A 21,223-nucleotide genomic window follows, 5' to 3' on the forward strand; every position below is an offset into this window, starting at 1 on the left:
AGTTTATTATACCTACATTCTCATAATTCTAACTCATAACACATAACATTCAAATTCATAACATTCTATTGCAATCAAACATATCATTAAATCACGTAACGTTCATACAAGTTACATCAAAACACGACGAAATGTTCTAAGATACGAAACGAAAGGTTCTAAAATACGAGTTGTCACATCATCCCCAAGTTGAAAGAAATTTCGTTCCAAAATTTAGCACGCAGTCACTGAGGAAGCTAGTTGGGTTACGTGGTTTCCTGGTTTTCCTGGGGTATCACATCCTCCCCCCTGGTTTGGAATTTCGTCCCGAAATTCCGCAGTATCTTCAGTAGTGGACTCACTTTTCTTGAACAACTGGGGATACTTGCGTTTCATTTGGTCTTCTCGTTCCCAGGTGAACTCTGGGCCACGACGGGAGTTCCAACGAACTTGAACAATGGGTATCTTGGTACGTTTGACAGTTTTGATTTCCCGGTCCATAATTTCCACCGGTTCCTCGACGAAGCGCAACTGGTCGTTGATAGTGAGTTCCTTGAAAGGAACTCTAAGGGTCTCATCATCTGACAGACACTTCTTCAGATTCGACTCATGAAACACGTTGTGAACACACTGAGCTCTTTGGGCAGATTCATTTTGTACGCCACCTTGCCGATTTTCTCAGTGATTTCGAAAGGTCCGACATAACGCGGATTAAGCTTGCCCCGTTTACCAAAGCGAACCACACCTTTCGAAGGTGAGACTTTAAGTAGTACTCGATCCCCAACCTGGAACTCGAGTGGTTTCCTGTGCTTATCAGCATAGCTTTTCTAACGGTCACGAGCTGCCGCCATTCGTTGTCGGATTTGGGCAATTTTTTCCGTTGTGTCAAGAACAAGTTCTGGGCCAGTAATTTGACTGTCGCCAACTTCTGCCCAACATAGGGGTGATCGGGATTTCCGTCCGTATAAAGCCTCGAACGGAGCAACCTGGATACTGGTATGGTAACTGTTGTTATATGAAAACTCCACCAGAGGCAGGTGTCTTTCCCAGCCGTTACCAAAGTTGATTACACATGCTCGAAGCATGTCTTCAAGAGTCTGGATGGTGCGTTCAGTCTGCCCATCCGTCTGTGGGTGATAAACAGTGCTCATGTCTAGACGCGAGCCAAAGGATTTATGCATCGCTTACCACAAATCAGATGTAAAACGCGGGTCACGATCAGAAATGATGGAAGTTGGCACCCCGTGCCTAGTGACCACTTCCTTCAAGTAGATGTTTGCGAGTGTAGAGAACTTATCTGTTTCCTTGATTGCCTGAAAATGTGCAGACTTTGTCAGTCGATCCACGATCACCCAGATGGTGTCATTTCCTAGTTGAGATCTAGGTAAGCCAGTGACAAAATCCATGGCAATTTGCTCTAATTTCCATGTTGGGATCTCTGGTTGCTGAAGAAGTCCCGATGGCTTCTGGTATTCAACCTTGACCCTAGCACAGGTCAAGCATTTACTAACATAGGTCGCTATGTTAGCTTTCATGTGGGGCCACCAGTACAGAGTTTTGAGGTCTTGGTACATCTTGTCAGAACCAGGATGCACCGAGTAGCGAGACTTGTGTGCTTCGTCCATCATAAGCTCTCGTATGTTACCAAAGAATGGAACCCAGACATGTTCCATGATATAACAACCCTAAACTGACACCCTTATAATTTTTCCGACACCCTAATATATTTTAAAGTATCTCAATACGTCCCTAAAAACACCCCATACGTGAAAACGGGCCCCGAATACCTTAAATAGTATTAAAAATAATTAAAAATTGAGTTTTAAAGTTGTCGCGGGCCGTGTAGACTTCTTAAGAGTCTTACGCGGACCGCTAGAGATCAAGATCGTGGCGCAGCCCGGTGATGACACGTGTCATCATCGTGGCAAGTCTAGTTGGTGATCCGGACGAGCTACGCGTTGACCAGGGTTTGACGCGGGCCACGTAGCCCTGTGTTAACATTTACGCGGGCCGCTAAAAGTCAGAATCAGGCCCTATATAAGGAGGCCTCGGGATTTCATTTTCCGTCGCTCGAATCTTTCTTTCTTTCTCTCAATTTCACATAGTGTGCACTATACACGGTATACCCCCTAAATAGCGAGGTTCTGCTACGATGTAAGTATCATAACCCCTGGAGACGTATTAGATACTCTGCCCGATTGATCTAGGGTTTCGTAACGGCTGTCGTGGTTCTGCCCAACGTAGTCGTTGGAATGCCGTCTCGGGGAGGGTATTACTAATGTTAAATTGGTTATTATACTAACACGCATGCATTTGTGTAATTTATAGATTGTCATCAGGAAACCCTTACGGATAATCTAAGACAGCAATGTGAGTAATCCTCTTTTTGTATTAACTGTTTTTACAAAACCTCACATGATTAATTATATATTAAGCAGTTATTGAGTAGTTGTAAGAATACAATTATCATGAGTATGTTGGGGTTTTGTATACAAAATTTGTTACCACCTGGTCAAGGAGTAACATTTCCACAAGTTGAGTATGACAGTACCATGGATGTTAATTGTTATAACTTGGAAACAAATGTAATTGCGAGACCGCCCTCAATACTGTATAATGGTTTTATTCAAACTTGATTAAACCGGGATTCACTCACCAGTATTTCCTACTGACAAAATGTTTTTAAAACGCGTTTCAGGTAACAAAATGTGAAATCCAAATAGAAGCCAGCTGGACAGCACTGAAGGCTTGGAAAAGTGGCAATAAAGTTACCTAAGAATAAAATAGATGTTTTTATTCAATAAAATAGGGTGTATCCCTACGAAAATGTGTGTATTGAAAACTTGGGTTTTACCCATGTGTTTAATGATATGGAAATGTGGTATTTTACTCTGATAAAATATTTCCTAACTACGGTCCTGATGAAAAATTCCGCTGCCAAATTAGACAATAACAGGATACCACCGAAACTGGATCACGGCTGCCCGCTCCCGGGATAGGGGTCAGGGGGTGTGACACATGAAGTAGTAAGTGTCGTCTTCCTTGCGTTCGAGTTTCTTTTCCATGCCCCGTAGGGACTCTGCTTTGAGGTTCTCTTCCTTCAATGCTTCAACCTGAGCAACACGAATCTGGGCAGGAAGACTGGAGTGAATGGTAAGCTGTAATGCACGTACACGCTTAGGTTTGGTTTCCTTACGACTGAGGGCGTCAGCCACAACGTTGGATTTGCATGGATGATACTTGATTGCGCATTCGTAGTCGTTAAGGAGTTCGACCCATCTACGTTGTCGCATGTTCAACTCCTTCTGATCGAAGATATGCTAGAGACTCTTGTGATCGGTGTAAATGGTGCACTTGGTACCGTACAAGTAATGTCTCCATATCTTAAGCGCAAACACCACTGCTCCCAACTCCAAGTCGTGAGTAATGTAGTTCTTTTCGTGAACCTTGAGTTGGCGTGATGCGTAAGCAATGACTTTCTCACGTTGCATCAACACACAACCAAGTCCTTGGATTAACGCATCACAATAAACCACAAAATCGTCTCTGCCTTCAGGTAACGAGAGAATAGGTGCGCTATAAAGTTTCAACTTCAGCTCCTGAAACGCGGATTCCTGAGCATCACCCCACAGGTAGGTGACACCCTTCTGAGTAAGAACAGTAAGAGGCTGCGCAATCTTTGAGAAATCTTTGATAAACCTTCGGTAGTAACCCGCCAAAGCCAAGAATTGACGGCTTTCAGTTGGGGTTCGAGGTGCAGGCCAATTCTTGATCGAGTCAACCTTGGATGGATCGACGTGAATCCCATCCTCATTAACCACGTGTCCTAGGAAGTGGACTTCACGAAGCCAAAAGTCACATTTTGAAAACTTCGCGTAGAGTTGTTCTGTTCGAAGTAGTTCTAGAATGAGTCGCAGATGACGCTCGTTGTGACACTTATGCTCCGTAAACACACACAATGCAGGACACTAACTTTTATCAAAGAAACAATGTGTTTTAACCTCAAAAATTTGTTTATTTTGGTTTTACAATTTCACATTTTGATTCTAGTTCATTTTCAAGCTTTAAACCGTTTTCTGGAAAGTTAAACGCGAAGTGATGCGTCAACGTACTCAGTTTAATGCAGCAAACACTCTGGAACTGTGACATAGGCTTAACATACCTTAAATAACTTTTAGATAACTTAGAAATAAGTTTTGAAAGCTTTGGTGTGTCAAAAACAAGTTTATGCACACTCAGGGACTATTTGCGTCAAACTGCGAAAGTCTGCTGATTCACATAGTATTGCACATTCCGGAACTTGATCATAAGTTAAATATGCCCTAAATATCCTTCACATGACTTAGAAATAGGCTTTGAGGTGTTTGGTGCGCAAAAATAAACTTTCTTGATCAATAGGGACTAAAAGCGTCAAAAAGTGCATAAGTTTGCATTTTCGCGCATAACTTACGTTCTGAATATTTCTGGACATCCAAATATTTATGTAATCATTAAAATACTTTATTTTAGTGATTGGCATGATAAAATTCCATTCGTCGCGTAATTTGGATCGTTTTTCGCATTCGTTCGTGTTTTGTCGTAATTAACCGAACAACGCGACCGTACGACCAAACGAACCGACATCCGAGATATTTTTGAGCATGTTTCATGCCCCTTATGTTTAGGCATTATTGTAGAGCCTTGAAAATGGCTTAACGGGCCTCAAACGCATCAAAAAGGGCCTTAGAAGCATGCAGGGACCATTTCTGCGATTACTGAAACATGTTGCTGATATGTGGATCTCAGGCGGCCCGTGTAAGCCCCCCTTGAATCTTACGCGGCCCGCCTAAAACTCCCAGATCAGCAAAAATGGTTTCCAGCCATTTCCAGCTGTTTCCAACACTTGCAAATGGTTTTTAAGCTTCCTAGGGGCTGGTTTTGGATGCCCATAGTATTCTAATTCAGTGGGTGCAAGTGTATGGTTGAGATTGAAGCTCGGTTTACGAGGAACGGTCTTAACGGTTCTAGAAATCCTATATATACCCATGCTCTTCATTGTTGCAACTCACACAATCTGATCTATTTGCTCTAAGTTGGGGCTTAGCACCTCATACCTGAGCAAGTTGGATCTAGATTTCCATTCTTGGACCCGTTGTAAGTATTCCTTCGTTCTTTTACGTGTTTTTTAGCGTGAAAGTCAAACTTTGTTTGACTTTCTGCATTGACCAGTTTATGGTCAACACGAAGTTCGTTTGAACTTCATAACGTGAGCGTAATCACAATGGTTTTAGTCTCTTATGACTATACCTACTGATTACCACGTTATCTAGGCATAGTGACGAGTCGTAGTTTCGGCCAAAATGCGTATTCTTGCGTATTTTGTAACCAAACTACTTTTAGGTATCAAAACCATTTGTTTTGATATCAAACCTGTTTTCAAACCTCGTTAAACATGTTTTAACATGTTTAGCTCGTCACTTTAGGTTTAGTGCTTGTGTAGAGTCGTAAGGTAAGCGATCTAATCAATCGCTTAGACTTACGAACCTGACCCGTTTGGTCGATCATTAGGATCCGACCAAACATATAATGTGACCATAGTTGTATAGGGAATAACCTTCCGAGGTTATACCTTATGGTCACTTCGTTTAGTTAGTTGTATAATAGGTAGTTTATATGCCTTAGGAAAATGACCAAAATACCCTTTTTCACATAATTTCATTTTAAGCATATGTAACACATGTTTTGACATCTAAACAGATTATCTAACATAATTAGATATGTTAAGGCATATAATACTTGTCATAGGACTAGTTAAGCGTCTCGAACGCGCTTTGGCGCGAACAACGTGTTAAAGTGGCGTAAGCTACCTTAACAGATCGTAATGGGTCGTAAGCACTTAGGATAGGTTTCATTTTGGAATGTAGGCTTTGTAAAACCATAACACATGAGTTCCAATACTCATTTGGTTTACAAGACCTCATTCTACCAGATCTTCCGATTTAGGTGTCAATTCCCTAATATAGTGTTTGTTACCCTAGGAATCGCTTCAACATTTGAACTCTTGGTCTTTTGAACTTTGTTATACCTTTTGAACCGGGACTATACGCAACCCCATGTGAGTACATAGTTCCCCTCTTTTACTGTTTTCAAATGTTTTGGGGTGATTCATATGTGCAATCGATTTGTTTTCAAAATGTATGGCATACATGTGTTCACTAAGTGCTTTTATGTATATTATTCCGGTTATGCAAACGTTATGTTTTATCCTTAAGTGATCTACCTATCTTCATAGTTAGATTCATGTAGGATATTTGAAGTACAGACTTAGATCTTCCTATCTTCATAGTGAGATTTTTAAGAAGTACTTTGCAGACTCAATGGTTGGTTTTTGTGTAGTTCGCTAGTGATTGAGATAACGAAACTAGATAATACAATAAGCACATGGTGGATACGCCGCTGGTACTTCCTATATATAAGTGTGCTTATTGTATTACCTTTCGTGGCGTTATCCCGAATCACCATTAGGATTTAGTTTGGTTTCAATTCAATAATTCAATATGATAAGAACCCAGGATCCCTGTAGTATCTATCTATCTTCATAGTTAGACTCATATGGGATGTTTAAAGTACCAATATTGGAATCCTTTATTGGATTCATTGTGTGCTTTAATGTGTGTTAAGTTAGACAATGTGATAGAACCCAAATCCTTATAGCATCTATCTATCTTCATAGATTGATTCTTGTAGGATGTTTAAAGTACTAATACTGGAGTCCTTGATTGGATTCATTGTGTGCTTTAATGCGTGTTCACAAGTTGGTTGGTTTATGTGTTATGTGGTAGTTGTGATTTAAATAACGAAACAGGTGTAATAAAATAAGCACATGGTGGATACGCCGCTGGTACTTCCTATATATAAGTGTTCTTATTTTATTATTCTTGTAGCGTTATCTGGATCACTTTAGGATTTTGTGTACAATTGTTCATTGTTGGTTATCAAAATCTTTGTAGAATCTTCCATATTCTTATGTGTTAGATTCTTAGAAAGATATCTGAAGTATTATCCTGATTCATTGATTTAATTTATGTAATACTTATATATGTTTTGATTTATTTCAAAACAGTTATTATTAATCCTTGATTGGATTCCTAATAACACATTCTCAAGTTTTTATGATAGTTAAATCGGGATTTCAATATAAAACATAAAATTTACTTAGTAAATATCATAATGCCATATACAAACCTATTTTTGTCACAAGTTTTCACAATTAAGATTATAATACCAAATGTTTTTGCCATTTATTTGGCCAATAAAACCTATGTATTCGCCGACATTTTTATGCTGACTGTTTTCGCATATGTTTTAGGTTTTCGACTATTTCAAGCATATAACGCATAGGATTGCATTCGGGCCTTAGACTTCTAAAACAAAATAACAGTTTCATGTATTCTTTGTTTGTAAAACGATGTTAATGATATTGAAACAATTTAGTACCGGTAGTTGTGAGCAATTTGTAACGTGACTACCCGATATTTCCGCCGCGTGTTGTTATATTACGCGATTGGGGTGTTACACTCGTGTTCCTCCTGACTCTTGGAATAGATCAGGATGTTGTCGATGAAAACAATAACGAACCTATCCAAGTATGGTTTACACACTCGGTTCATGAGATCCATGAAAACCGCAGGTGCGTTTGTCAACCCGAAAGGCATGACCAGGAACTCGTAGTGTCCGTAACGAGTCCTGAATGCTGTTTTGGAGATGTCCTCGTCTCAGACTCTCAGCTGATGATAGCCCGATCCCATATCAATCTTGGAATAAAATCTAGACCCTTGCAACTGGTCGAACAGGTCATCGATACGAGGAAGAGGAAGAGGATAACGAATTTTCACAGTCACCTTGTTGAGTTCGCGGTAGTCTATGCACATTCGAAATGTACCGTCTTTCTTCTTAACAAATAAAACTGGAGCTCCCCAGGGCGAAGAGCTGGGACGAATGTAACCCTTGTCCAAGAGTTCCTGCAGTTGCGTGGACAATTCTTCTAGTTCAGATGGGGCTAAACGATAAGGTGCACGAGCTATTGGCACTGCTCCAGGAGCTAGCTCGATTTGAAACTCGACTTGACGATGAGGCGGAAGACTAGGTAATTCCTCAGGGAATACCTCAGGAAAGTCGCGTACGATAGGAATGTCTTCAATCTTCTTCTCTTTCGTTGAGGTGTCAGTAACGAGAGCTAGGATAGCAGTGTGGCCCTTTTGCAAACACTTCTGGGCCTTAAGGAAAGAGATGATGCTCACAACAACACCACTCTTATCACCACGAATATCGAGGGGTTATTCACCAGAACGATGAATGCGGACAATTTTCTCCTTCAAGAGTATTTCCGCTCGATGTTGGGATAACCAATCCATACCAATGACAACGTCGAAGCTACCAAGAACGATGGGGATAAGATCGATAGAGAAGGTCTAACCAGCTAGAGCAAGATTACAACCCTTAACTATGTGTATGGCCTCAAGATTTTTACCGTTCGCTAGTTCTACAATATGCTTGGAATCCAGAGGGATTGGGTACGCTTAAGCATCTGACTAACCCTTATGGACACGTAACTGGTATCGGCTCCTGAATCGAACAAAACAGAAACAAAGTAATCATCCAGTAGAAACTTACCCGTCACAACGTTGGGATCATTTCTTGCTTCACCCTGACCAATCACGAACGCACGTCTCCTGGCACCACTGGCACCATTACCATCATTGTTATCCCTATTGTTTCCATTGCCCTGGTTATTGTTATTGTTGTTTTGATTCTGATTCAGCTGTGGGCAGTTCCTCTTGAAGTGGCCTTCAGCTACACATTGAAAACACCCTCTGTTGTTACCCTGCTATTGTTGCTGCTGCTGGTTCTGTGGGGCTTGTTGCTGTTGTTGCTGTCGATTCTGATTCGCAGGATGTGGGCTCCGACAATCCTTTGCTGCTTGACCAGGTTTGTTGCATCTGTGTGATGTGTGTAAAATGCAACATATAAATTACATCAAATAAGGCATAAAACTAACCTTTTTTTAGTACTAATGTTGGGAAAAGTGTGCTTTTGTCTTCCTTTTGTATTTTCAGGACCAAATGAGCTTAATTGAACAAAAGGAACAAATATGCAGCAAAATCTAACAAGAATACAAAGAAAAGGAATAAACATGGCATGCCCAACCCCTCGACAGCATATTCCCAAGCAAAAATAAAGAAACAGAAGGCTGACCACGGCCCCGCGCCCAGCGGACACGGGGGTGTGGCCAGGCACCTGCAAAAAAGACAAAGCTATAGAAGCTTCTAATCCCAACACGGGGGCATGCCTAGCTCAACACGGGCCGTGTTCAACGCTAAGATTCGCAGAATCTAGCAAATCTTGATAGTACAGATACGCTTCTGCACACGGGGCCGTGCCCAGCGAACACGGGGCGTGTGGAGCTAATGCAGACAATTGCAATTAATGAAGAAAGAGAAAGAGGATGGACACGGGGCCGTGCCCAATGGACACGGGGCCATGTCCGGGCTTCTGTGCAAGCTATAAATAGGGGTGCTTGGTTCACTTCAAAGGCATCCCTTGGCAAACCACCTCTCTCTCACTTCACCACACTCCACCACCACTACAACACCCACATCCACCACCATCATCCATCATCCACCTTAGAGTGTGTGTAGTAGTCTCGGGATCCAAGATTGATAGTAAGAGTTCTTGGAAATCAAAGGCCATATTTGCCTAAGTCTCTTACATCACTTGGTGAAGACAAGCATTTAATGTATACTTTTGATTTTTAATCTTTTCGCACTTTTTAATTGGTTTTGTATTAATGACTTTAATAACTAGTTTCTTATGTTGAAGGTGAAACTTCCTTATCATTTGTCCGTGGTGTCTTGGCATTATTTTACTATTTATATAAAATAAAATATTTTCACCAACCATGTTTCTACGGTCTATATAGAGATATGTTGGCTACCTGGTCGGGGGTTAAGGGAATGGCTTGGTAAGGTTCTTGCCTTGTTCAGTGTATAGATCCTGCAAGGACCTGGGTCAAGCTTACTAGGACCTCCTTTAATACCCACTGGTATTGGATGACGGGGGTGCGAATGGCTTGATCCCCTCATATGTAAACTACTATTAATACCTTAACCCGGCTACTTGGGATTGTATCCCTGCTGACTCAAACCACTTAGCCGAGGGTAACGTCACCTTCAAAAGAGGGGCCTACCACATTACGCATTAATAACTTAATTAATTATCTTTCAATATTCCGACCCTTTAGGATTGTATCCTTGCTGACTCAAATTATTGGGTTGAGGGTAACGTCACCTTCAAAAGAGGGGCCTACTACTATAACTAAGATAATCTTTCAAAAAGTGTGCGGAAATCATCAAAGGTTACATTATAGGCGAGTCGGATCCAAGTGATTCATCTTGTCTATCTGTTTTTTATTTTATTTTTCAGCATTTTTAGTTTTTATTTTCATGTTTAAAACCTTTTCTAAAACTTTTGATTTGATTAGACGTTGAGGATAAACCGGTATTAAAAGCTCTTGTGTCCTTGGACGACCTCGTTATCTTACCAACACTATACTACGCTCACGATGGGTGCACTTGCCCATATGTGTGTTTAGTGTTAGTAAAATATCGTGTTTTATAAATTTAAAACTTGATTAAAGTGTTAAAAAGGGCTAAAAATATAATAAAAAACATATCACACTCGACACGCGTCAAGTTTTTAGCGCCACTGCCGGAGCACAAGGATTTTAAGAAAGTTAGGAATCAATGGGCTAATCGCTTTCTTATTTTTCTGGGTTTTTTATTTAGGATTTTTCAAAATTTTTCAACTTCTGCAGACTGCAGCACGGGGCCGTACCCAGCATCCTTACTGGTAGTTTTATTTTTTGAGTTGCAGAGAGCTGAGCATGGGGCCGTGTTGGTGCAACACGGGGCCGTGTTGAACTCTCCAGTAGCAGGGATCCGGAAAACAATCACTGTAACCACGACCACGGGACCGTGTTTAGCTGAGCACGGGGCCGTGGTGAGACTTCTGACCAACAATCTTTTTGTTTTTATTGCAAGACTTGGAAACCAAGCGCCGCACCTGAACTTCCTACGCAGTGTATGAGCTCCAGTTCCAATAAAGACATAAAAGAACCTCTAGACGAACTCGAACGCTTTCTAAGAAAAAGACTTAAAGCTAAAACCCAAGAGAAAGTTTTGGGGGACCCACTTCCAATGGCGGATCAACGTACCCTAATGGATTACCTACGGCCCACGGTAGGTAATCTTGGTGCCGCTATCAATGCACCGAATGTCGATGCCAACAACTTTGAACTTCGGCCGCATTTGATTCAAATGCTCCAAAACTCCATAACTTTCCATGGGCTTGTGGACGAAGATCCACACTTACATATTACCAACTTTTTGAAAATATATGATACTTTTCGCATCAATGGGGCATCAAATGACGCCATCCGCCTCCGAATGTTTCCATTTTCACTAAAAGACCGAGCTAAGGCTTGGCTTAACACCCTTCTAGTGGGTTCGATAAACACTTGGGATGAACTAGCCCAAAAGTTTTTGTATAAGTATTTCCCTTCTTCTAAAACGGCTAAACTAATGACTGAAATTAATACATACTCACAAGAGGACGGGGAATCCTTATATGAAACTTGGGAAAGATTCAAGGAGCTATTAAGAAAGTGTCCGCATCATGGTCTTGCGGTATGGCAACAAGTATCCACTTTCTATAATGGGTTGTTGCCATACACAAGACAAACACTTGACTCTAGCTCCGGGGGACTTCTAGGTAATCGTCGCCCAAATGAAATTTATAATCAAATTGAGGAAATTGCTCAAAACAATTTTCAGTGGCACACTCCCCAAGGCACAAAATCTATCGCTGCGGGCGCCCATAAGGTAGACGAAAGCACTTCTTTACAAGCCCAAATCGAGGCCCTCTCTTCGAAAATCAAAAAGTTAGAAATGGCAAAAACGGCCTCGGTTATGGCTTGTGAAGGGTGCGGTGGGCCACATGAAAATTGGAGTTGTATGAAAGAAATGGATAACCAAACGGAAACGGTAAACTACATTGATAATAGACCTAGGCCGTCAGGTCCTCCAACGGGTACCTACAACCAAGGATGGCGTAACCACCCTAACCTTGGTTGGAGAGAACCCGACAATAGTAGTAACCAACAAAACCAAAACCAACGAACAAACTTTCAACAACCAAGAAATGAGTCACAAATTTCTCTCAATAACAACAAGGGGGACGAGAGAGGTTTGAAGATACTATCTCATGCCTCATCTCCGACACCGAAAAGAAAAACTCGGATCGATTCCAACAAATGGAATCAAACTTTAGAAATCAACAAGCTAGTATTCAAAACATTGAAAAACAACTAAATCAACTAGCTCAAAATTTCTCCGAGAGACCACAAGGCGCGTTACCCAACAATACCGAAACCAACCCAAAGGCGCAAGTGCATCTCATCACATTGAGAAACAGTACCGTAGGTCCTGAGGAGGCTACACTACCTCCGTCTGAAAAGAGTCCGTCTAACCAAACCGCAACTTCACCAACACCCCAAAAAGAGACAACTCCTCTGCCAAATCAAGAGCCTACCAAGAACCCCCCCCCCCCCCGGTGCCTTACCCCGGTCTGTTACTTCGCCAAAAGACCGATGAGCAATTCACAAAATTCGTAAATTTATTAAAACAATTGCACATCAATCTTCCATTTGTGGAAGTCCTCACTCAACTGCCTAAATATTCAAAATTTATGAGAGACTTTCTCACTCACAAAAGGAAAATCGAAGCACTGCAATGAGTTAATTTAAGTGAAGAATGCTCCGCCGTACTACTTAACAAACTCCCACAAAAGAAAATCGACCCCTGAAGCTTCACTATCCCTTGTTCCATTGGGGAATCACCCATACGCAATGCACTAGCCGATCTTGGGGCTAGCATAAATCTCATGCCCGCTTCAATGTTTGACTGACTCGGACTAGGTAAAACAAGCCCCATAAAGATGAGCATACAACTCGGCGATAGGTCTATCAAGTATCCACAAGGTGTCGCCGAAAACCTATTGGTAAAAGTCGGAGACTTTGTCTTCCTGGCCGACTTTGTCATACTAGATATGGAGGAAGATATCGAAGTACCACTCATCCTAGGAAGACCATTCCTAGCCACTGCTCACGCAATGATGGACATGAATGGTAGGAAATTGACATTGAGGGTTGGGGACAAAGAGATGGAGTTCGGGGTTGAGAAAAGAGTAGAAGACGACAACCCGGTCAACTACATGAATGTCATAGACTCAAGCTTGGATGATGCTCTCCGACGGTGCAACATGGGATGCAAAATATCCCACTTGGGTAACATATGACTGACTTTGGGTCTAGCCAAGGACCCTTATAAACGTGGCGCACCATGGAGGCATTCCGCGGAACTATCCTTAGTTTTAGTTTAGACTAACTTTTATGTTTTGTAGTTTAGTTTTACTTTTCAGGAATAAAACACACTCGAAATGGTGGAGGTTACTAAGGGAAACTTGAACCCACACCCCATGCACAAAAACAGAGTCTCCCGACAATTTTTCTTCATTACATCAAGTTCAGCACGGGGCCGTGCTCAGCCCAACACGCACCCGTGCCGAGGTTATGCAGAAAACACCCAGTTCAGGTAACTGGACACGGGGCCGTGTTCACTGAACACGCCCCGGTGCCCAGCCTTATGTTAAAAATGATACTGGCGATATTAACACGGGGCCGTGCCCGGACCAACATGGGCCCGTGCTCAGACGCCCAGTAACATAAAATTTTCTTTTTAAATACATTTTTACACATTCAATCAACCTAAAAACTTATTTTTGAACACATTGAGGACAATGTGTAATTTAAGTGTGGGGGGGATGCTAAAAACTTGAATTTTGCAAGTCCTAATAACAAGCCTTACACAAAACTATATTGGAACCGCTAATCACCCCAAATTTTTTCAAAAACTTTTCATTTTTTTTACTTGTCTTGGTTTAATTTGGGAATAACAAGTTCTAAAAAGGTTATATTTTTACAAATTTACAACCGATAGCGTCATGATAAAAAGAACCAACATAAGAAAATTATGAAACGACATGACAAATCTAGTTAAAATTTGATTATATATACTTGATCACATTATAAAACCATTCCCACAAAAAGTGAGTTTTGAGCATTTATTGAGCATACAAGCATACATCTTTAAACTAAATGCTCATTTTTCGTTTTTTGTGTGAATAGCCGCTTGGTTTCTTACGACTCTAGAACTTGCCACGACGATACATTCCCGTTCCTTACCGACTTAAACCCAAGTAAGTAAGTGATGGAGGCATTAGGACTAACCCATTTTCCTTTTCAACATCATTATTTTTCCTTTTCTTTTAACCTACCCAAAATCCCCCTAGTTAACCTCTTTAAGCCTAAACCTTTTCATTTCTAAACCAACAAAACAAACACCCTTTACCCACCAAAACCTTTTTCCTTTAAACCCTTTATTTTAGTAAAAAGCTCGGTTTTCTTGTGACAACCCTTATCAAAAAAATATATATGAAGTCTAGCAATAAACAAACAAGTTCCTCAAAAGAGACTTTGTTTGAAAGTTTTAGTTTGAATAAAAGTCACAAAAAACAAAACGTTTTACGATGACCGACACTTTTTACGCTTTTAGCCCTTTTTACTAATCACTAACCCAAAACCACCTACCTTTAACCCAAGCCTAACCCTTCCCCAAAGTCCTCTTGATATTTACAAAGGTTTATAGTTAAAAAGGAGGAGGATTGATTGCTTGGCAAGCTTATGGTAGACGTAAGTTCCATGCCGGTCTCGAGTGTTTCACAAAAATACATCTTCGGCCGAGTGTTGAGTGATCTCCCGTAAGGTATGTGAACTTGTATATAAATGGAATTTTAAAAAGGCATGTTATGCCCAAATAAGTAATTTCTCTTATGAAACGTTCTAAATAAATCATAACGAATAGGATTGTACATAGCGTAAAAATAAAACCCAATAAAGATCTTGGATTCCCGACCCTCAAGACAAGCCCAAAACTTCTCTTCTACCCATTCCATTTGGGTGTGTAAGCCACGTTATAAAGAGTTTTGCTTGAGGACAAGCAAAGATTCAAGTGTGGGGGTATTTGATGTGTGTAAAATGCAACATATAAATTACATCAAATGAGGCATAAAACTAACCCTTTTCTAGTACTAATGTTGGAAAAAGTGTGCTTTTGTCTTCCTTTTGTATTTTCAGGACCAAATGAGCTTAATTGAACAAAAGGAACAAATATGCAGAAAAATCTAACAAGAATACAAAGAAAAGGAATAAACATGGCATGCCCGACCCCTCGACAACATCTTCCCAAGCAAAAACAAAGAAACAGAAGGCTGACCACGACCCCGTGCCCAGCGGACACGGGGGCGTGGCCAGGCACCTGCAGAAAAGACAAAGCTATAGAAGCTTCTATTCCCAACAAGGGGGCGTGCCCAGCTCAACACAAGCCGTGGTCAACGCTAAGATTCGCAGAATCCAACAAATCTTGATAGTACAGATACGCTTCTGCACACGGGGTCGTGCCCAGCGAACACGGGGCGTGTGGAGCTAATGTAGACAATTGCAATTAATGAAGAAAGAGGAAGAGGATGGACACGGGCCGTGGCCAATGGACACGGGGCCGTGTCCGGGCTTCTGTGCAGGCTATAAATAGGGGTGCTTGGTTCACTTCAAAGGCATCCCTTGGCAAACCACCTCTCTCCCACTTCACCCACACTCCACCACCACTACAACACCCACATCCACCACCATCATCCATCATCCACCTTAGAGTGTGTGTAGTAGTCTCGGGATCCAAGATTGATAGTAAGAGTTCTTGACAATCAAAGGCCATGTTTGCCTAAGTCTCTTACATCATTGGTGAAGACAAGCATTTAATGTAATACTTTTGATTTTTAATCTCTTCGCACTTTTTATTTTGTTTTGTATTAATGAATTTAATAACTAGTTTCTTATGTTGAAGGTGAAACTTCCTTATCATTTGTCTGTGGTGTCTTGGCATTATTTTACTATTTATATAAAATAAAAGATTTTCACCATTCATATCTCTACGGTCTATATAGAGATATGTTGGCTACCTGGTCGGGGGTTAAGGGAATGGCTTGGTAAGGTTTTTGCCTTGTTCACTGTATAGATCCTGCAAGGACCTGGGTCAAGCTTACTAGGACCTCCTTTAATACCCACTGGTATTGGATGGCGGGGGTGTGAATGGCTTGATCCCCTCATATGTAAACTATTATTAATACGTTAACCCGGCTACTTGGGATTGTATCCCTGCTGACTCAAACCAGTTAGCCGAGGGTAACGTCACCTTCAAAAGAGGGCTTACCACATTACGCATTAATAACTTAATTAATTATCTTTCAATATTCCGACCCTTTAGGATTGTATCCTTGCTGACTCAAACTACTGGGTAGAGGGTAACGTCACCTTCAAAAGAGGGCCTACTACTATAACTAATATAATCTCTTAAAAAGTGCAAAAGTGCGGAAATCATCAAAGGTTACATTATAGGCGAGTTGGATCCAGGTGATTCATCTTGTCTATCTGTTTTATTTTATTTTATTTTTCAGCATTTTTAGTTTTTATTTTCATGTTTAAAACCTTTTCTAAAACTTTTGATTTGATTAGACGTTGAGGATAAACCGGTATTAAAAGCTCTTGTGTCCTTGGACGACCTCGGTATCTTACCAACGTTATACTACGCTCACGATGGGTGCACTTGCCCATATGTGTGTTTAGTGTTAGTAAAATATCATGTTTTATAAATTTAAAACTTGACTAAAGTGTTAAAAAAGGCTAAAAATATAATAAAAAACATATCACACTCGACACGCATCACTATGACAGCGACCTTGCTGCATGGCGCGCTGTGGTGCAAGTTACAACGATTGCACTTAGGTTGGTTTCCCCTGTACCCACCCTGTCCTTGATTACCAGTAGACTGCTGACTGGGGCTCTTGTAGTCGTCAGTCCTTCGCTGCTGAGACTGAGGCTGAACAGAACTTGAAACCTTGCTAGAGTTCCCGTCCCATTTGCGTTTGTTGTCACTTGGAGCACTGGCGAGGTGGCACTAATACGCTTAGGCAGCTTATTCTGCTCGACTGTCTGATCAGTGAGGCGATGGGACAGTAGTATGATCTGCTGGATCGTGGGAAAGTTAGCTGAAGTTAGGGGTGTTCAAAACTATCCGTATCCGAAAATCCGATCTGAAATATCCGATATCCGAATCCAAAATATCCGAAATATCGGATATCCGAAATTTCAGATATCCGAAATTCGGATATCCGAATTTTTCGGATTCGGATAATGATTTTCAAAATTTTCGGATATTTCGGATATCCGAAAATTTAATTTTCAATTTTTTTGGATATCCGAAGTATCCGAAAAATATCCGAAAATATCCGAAAAATATCCGAAAACTTATATTCGGGTATCCGAGACTATCCAAAATATCCGTTTCCAAATATGAAAAAAATAATAAAAATAAGAAGTTAGATTTTCGGATATCCGAAATTCGCCGGTTTTGAGCACCCCTAGCTGAAGTCACCATGCTCTGAATCTCTGGCACTAAACCCTTGATGTAGAGCTCGATACGCTTGTAAGGAGGATTTGAATGTTGGGACACAATGCAGCCAACTCGTTTGAACGCTTCATGTAGGCCTCGATTTCTGACCCTACCATCTTAAGGTCGTAGTACTCCACCTCCAACTTATGAATGTCATCACGATGGCAGTATTCTTCTTTGATCAGCTCTTTAAAGTCGTTCCAAGGGGTGGCATTAGCAGCTGCCAACCCTAACATCTGTACCTGTGCGTTCCACCAAGAGAGCGCACCACCTTCAAGTGTTCCAATTGCAAACTTCACCCTACTAGCTACAGGGCATTCACACATCTCGAAAACAGATTCGATCTTCTCGAACCAGTGAAGAAGACCTACAGCTCCTTCTGTGCCATTGAAAGTACTAGGTCGACAATCCATGAAGGTCTTGAACGTACATGCTTGAGGCTGAGCATTTTGACCTGTCGCACGAGAAAGAAAGGATAAGGTTAAGCACGAGAGTAGGATCTAAACATCCTAGGGTAGGTCGAAACGACAGGCTTTACCTCCTTGCTGAGCTGCTGCTAGGGCCTCAGCAACTCGTTCGTCGATTAGAGCCGTCAGTTGGGCCTGAGTCAAGTTGAGACGTCCACTCATGATCTTCACATCAAGACAACACAAGTAAGAACAGTAACGTAGAGGTGTGAAAAGTATGGGATGACAGAAGAGAGTAAGCACATAGGGTTTCAAGCAAACAGTTGTTACGTTAACTAAGCATACTAGGAACAATGCACCATGTAAACAAAAAGGCAGGCAATACGAACATAAACCATATCACCTATAGTGTTGAGTCTTGCACGTGGAGCGAGGCGTCGTTGTGGATCGTTGAGCACTGAACAGGTTATAGTCTGGTTTTTGTCAAAAAGCTTTTTCCCCTTTTTAAAACCAAGTTCACTATAACCAACGGCTCTGATAACAATCTGTCACACCCCCAAAATCCACAAGCGGAGTATCACCGCAGGGAGCGTGACTGACCAGGATCCAGCCACCAATCATATTGAACAATATAAATAAATAAATAAGAATCCAAACAAAACAATATAATTGGTGTCAAAACAATTTAACAAAGTCTAGGTTATCAGCGAAAGCATTAAGTTCAGAACCAAAGTATAAGTTTAAAAGTTCATAAAGTTTAACAGGGCACACAACAGTCCATGTCCCACAACGACTCCTTCCCCATGCAAGCTCCAGCTAAGTACCTAATGACCTGCAAAGCATGTAGTAACAAATCAACAACAATGTTGAGCGAGTTCACAGTTGGTTGTCTGTTTTTAAGTTGTTCCAAAAACCATAAGTTGTTTCGAAAACCATAAGTTATCCAGTTCCTTGTTTCCCAAACCATATACCATGGGGGCTACCCCATGTTGTAAACCACTAGAACCGTTACCATATCGACTACTGACTGGAGTTATGTTTATGTGCCCTGCGTCAATGTCTATCATCATTGACTAAGTGCCCAAGTACATTAGTCCACTCCCGTCCTCTGCGGCACGGTGTGAGGCTTGTCAGACCTAATAGCTCTATTTAACTAATGACCCGTTCACCATTGGCCCGACGATTAAGTCGATATAAAAATGAGGGACTTCATGATAGAGTTTTGTCTAGTAAGTTCTATGTTGTCATCCTTCCCAAGGAGGATGGAGGTACATATTATACCCAAGGAGAACACGCAGGTTTCAATGTTGTCATCCTTCCCAAGGAGGATGGAGGTACGTATCCTACCCAAGGAGGATACGCAGGTTTCAATATTATTCCTTAACCCATTCCCAAACCACCGGGAATCCCATGCTTTGTAGAAAGTGTGAACTCACCTTCGATTAACTCCGCAGATAAAAGAAGGTCACTTGAGCTAATTGTGGTCAACCACGTCCTAACATGGTTACCATACAAGTCAGGTTCAAACCAAGTAATGCACGTATGTTTTCTACACGTATACTAACAGTTTACATACACAGATTTGATCATGGCATTCACGTAGCATCAAGGCAGTTTAACAACAGTGCACATCATATTCAACAGTAACATTTACATATGCAAACAAGGCCCAAGTGTGCGATCCAAGTTATTGGGCTTGTGGTAGGTGTGCGAGCCCAAGACATGTGTGCGAGTCCAAGCGAGGTGTGCGATTGCATAACATGTGTGCGATCAGGTTGTCTCGAGTCGAGACTGTGCAGTCTCGAGTCGAGACTATGCGGTCTCTGCTTGTGTAGTTTTCACTCGAGACTAGGTGGTCTTGAGTCACGTCTCGAGTCGCAACAAGACCCGCAACCAAGGGTCTCGAGTCTTGCTGTTTTGTGTGCGAGTGTGGTCTCGAGTCGAGACCATGAGGTATCGGCTCACAACCCTTGTCGAGACCAAGTGTAACAACCTTCCTAAATTGCAGCAAATTACCTCCGTAACAATTGCTAACAAGTTTGGCGTTTTAATTCAGATCAAACAACATTCAATTCAACAATCATGCATATTCATACAACCCTAATCATTCTCTAATCAAGAACAATAATCAGTTAACATTCCAAGACATTAATTCGAATCATACAAGTCAACGATTTCAAATACTAACATGCAACCTAAGTCATGAACATCAAACAACCAACTAATCCTTCATCAGATTTACACCACAAAACCGTTTTGACATGCTATACCATCGATCCTATGATTATCATACAACTCGGATCATCATCAATACTACCAAACATTCATGCATTCATGGATTCATCCAAACCAACTCTAACAGTTTATCAATCTAAGTTCCAACCATCAATCACAACATAAATCACAACATAAATCACCATTATATTCAGTCACATATTCTAGATCTACAATCTTATTAATAAACCTTCTAGCATGAAACCCTAGTTTTCACACAAAGTCACAACATTAAGATTTTAGCAACTAACAATGATAGACACTAACCGTGATACTGAAGTGATTAGTTTGTTCGAGATGGGGGGCTTCGAGACCAAGGCTGCTGTCGGGTTTGCAAGGGAAAAAGGAGAGAGATCTTTAGGGTTTGGTGTGTGTGTTTATGTTTTGCAAATTATGAGGAACAAAACCCCATAATGGGTATGTGTATGCGTACAAGGGGAGTGGGCCGAACCCATCTTTGGGTTGCCCTTGGTCTCGAGTTCAAGCAAAGTGGGTCGAGAGACAGATGTGTGCGACTAGGATCAAAGTGTGCGGCCCAAAGGTTGGTGCGATTGGACAAGTGTTGTGCGACCAAGTTTATTATACCTACATTCTCATAATTCTAACTCATAACACATAACACATAACACATAACATTAAAATTCATAACATTCTATTGCAATCAAACATATCATTAAATCACGTAACGTTCATACAAGTTACATCAAAGCACGACGAAAGGTTCTAAGATACGAAACGAAAGGTTCTAAAATACGAGTTGTCACAAAGCTGTTTATACTAGTGTGTTATACGGAATCTAAGTTGTTTATACTATTGTGTTATATTGGCGATCAAAGCTATTTATACTGGTGTGTTATATGGAATCTAAGCTGTTTATACTGGTGTGTTATATGGAATGTAAGTTAT

The 21,223-nt window shown here is 41.1% G+C and overlaps 1 non-coding gene across 1 annotated transcript; it reads right to left on the reverse strand.

The window, feature by feature from the left end:
- Positions 1 to 11,591: 11,591 nt before the first annotated feature.
- Positions 11,592 to 11,698, reverse strand: LOC118488739. The gene has a single exon (XR_004885274.1). It is a non-coding gene; the product is annotated as a small nucleolar RNA R71 (small nucleolar RNA).
- Positions 11,699 to 21,223: the final 9,525 nt, after the last annotated feature.

The sequence above is a fragment of the Helianthus annuus genome, chromosome 16, assembly GCF_002127325.2.
Source record: "Helianthus annuus cultivar XRQ/B chromosome 16, HanXRQr2.0-SUNRISE, whole genome shotgun sequence".
In the NCBI taxonomy this organism is placed as follows: Eukaryota; Viridiplantae; Streptophyta; class Magnoliopsida; order Asterales; family Asteraceae; genus Helianthus; species Helianthus annuus.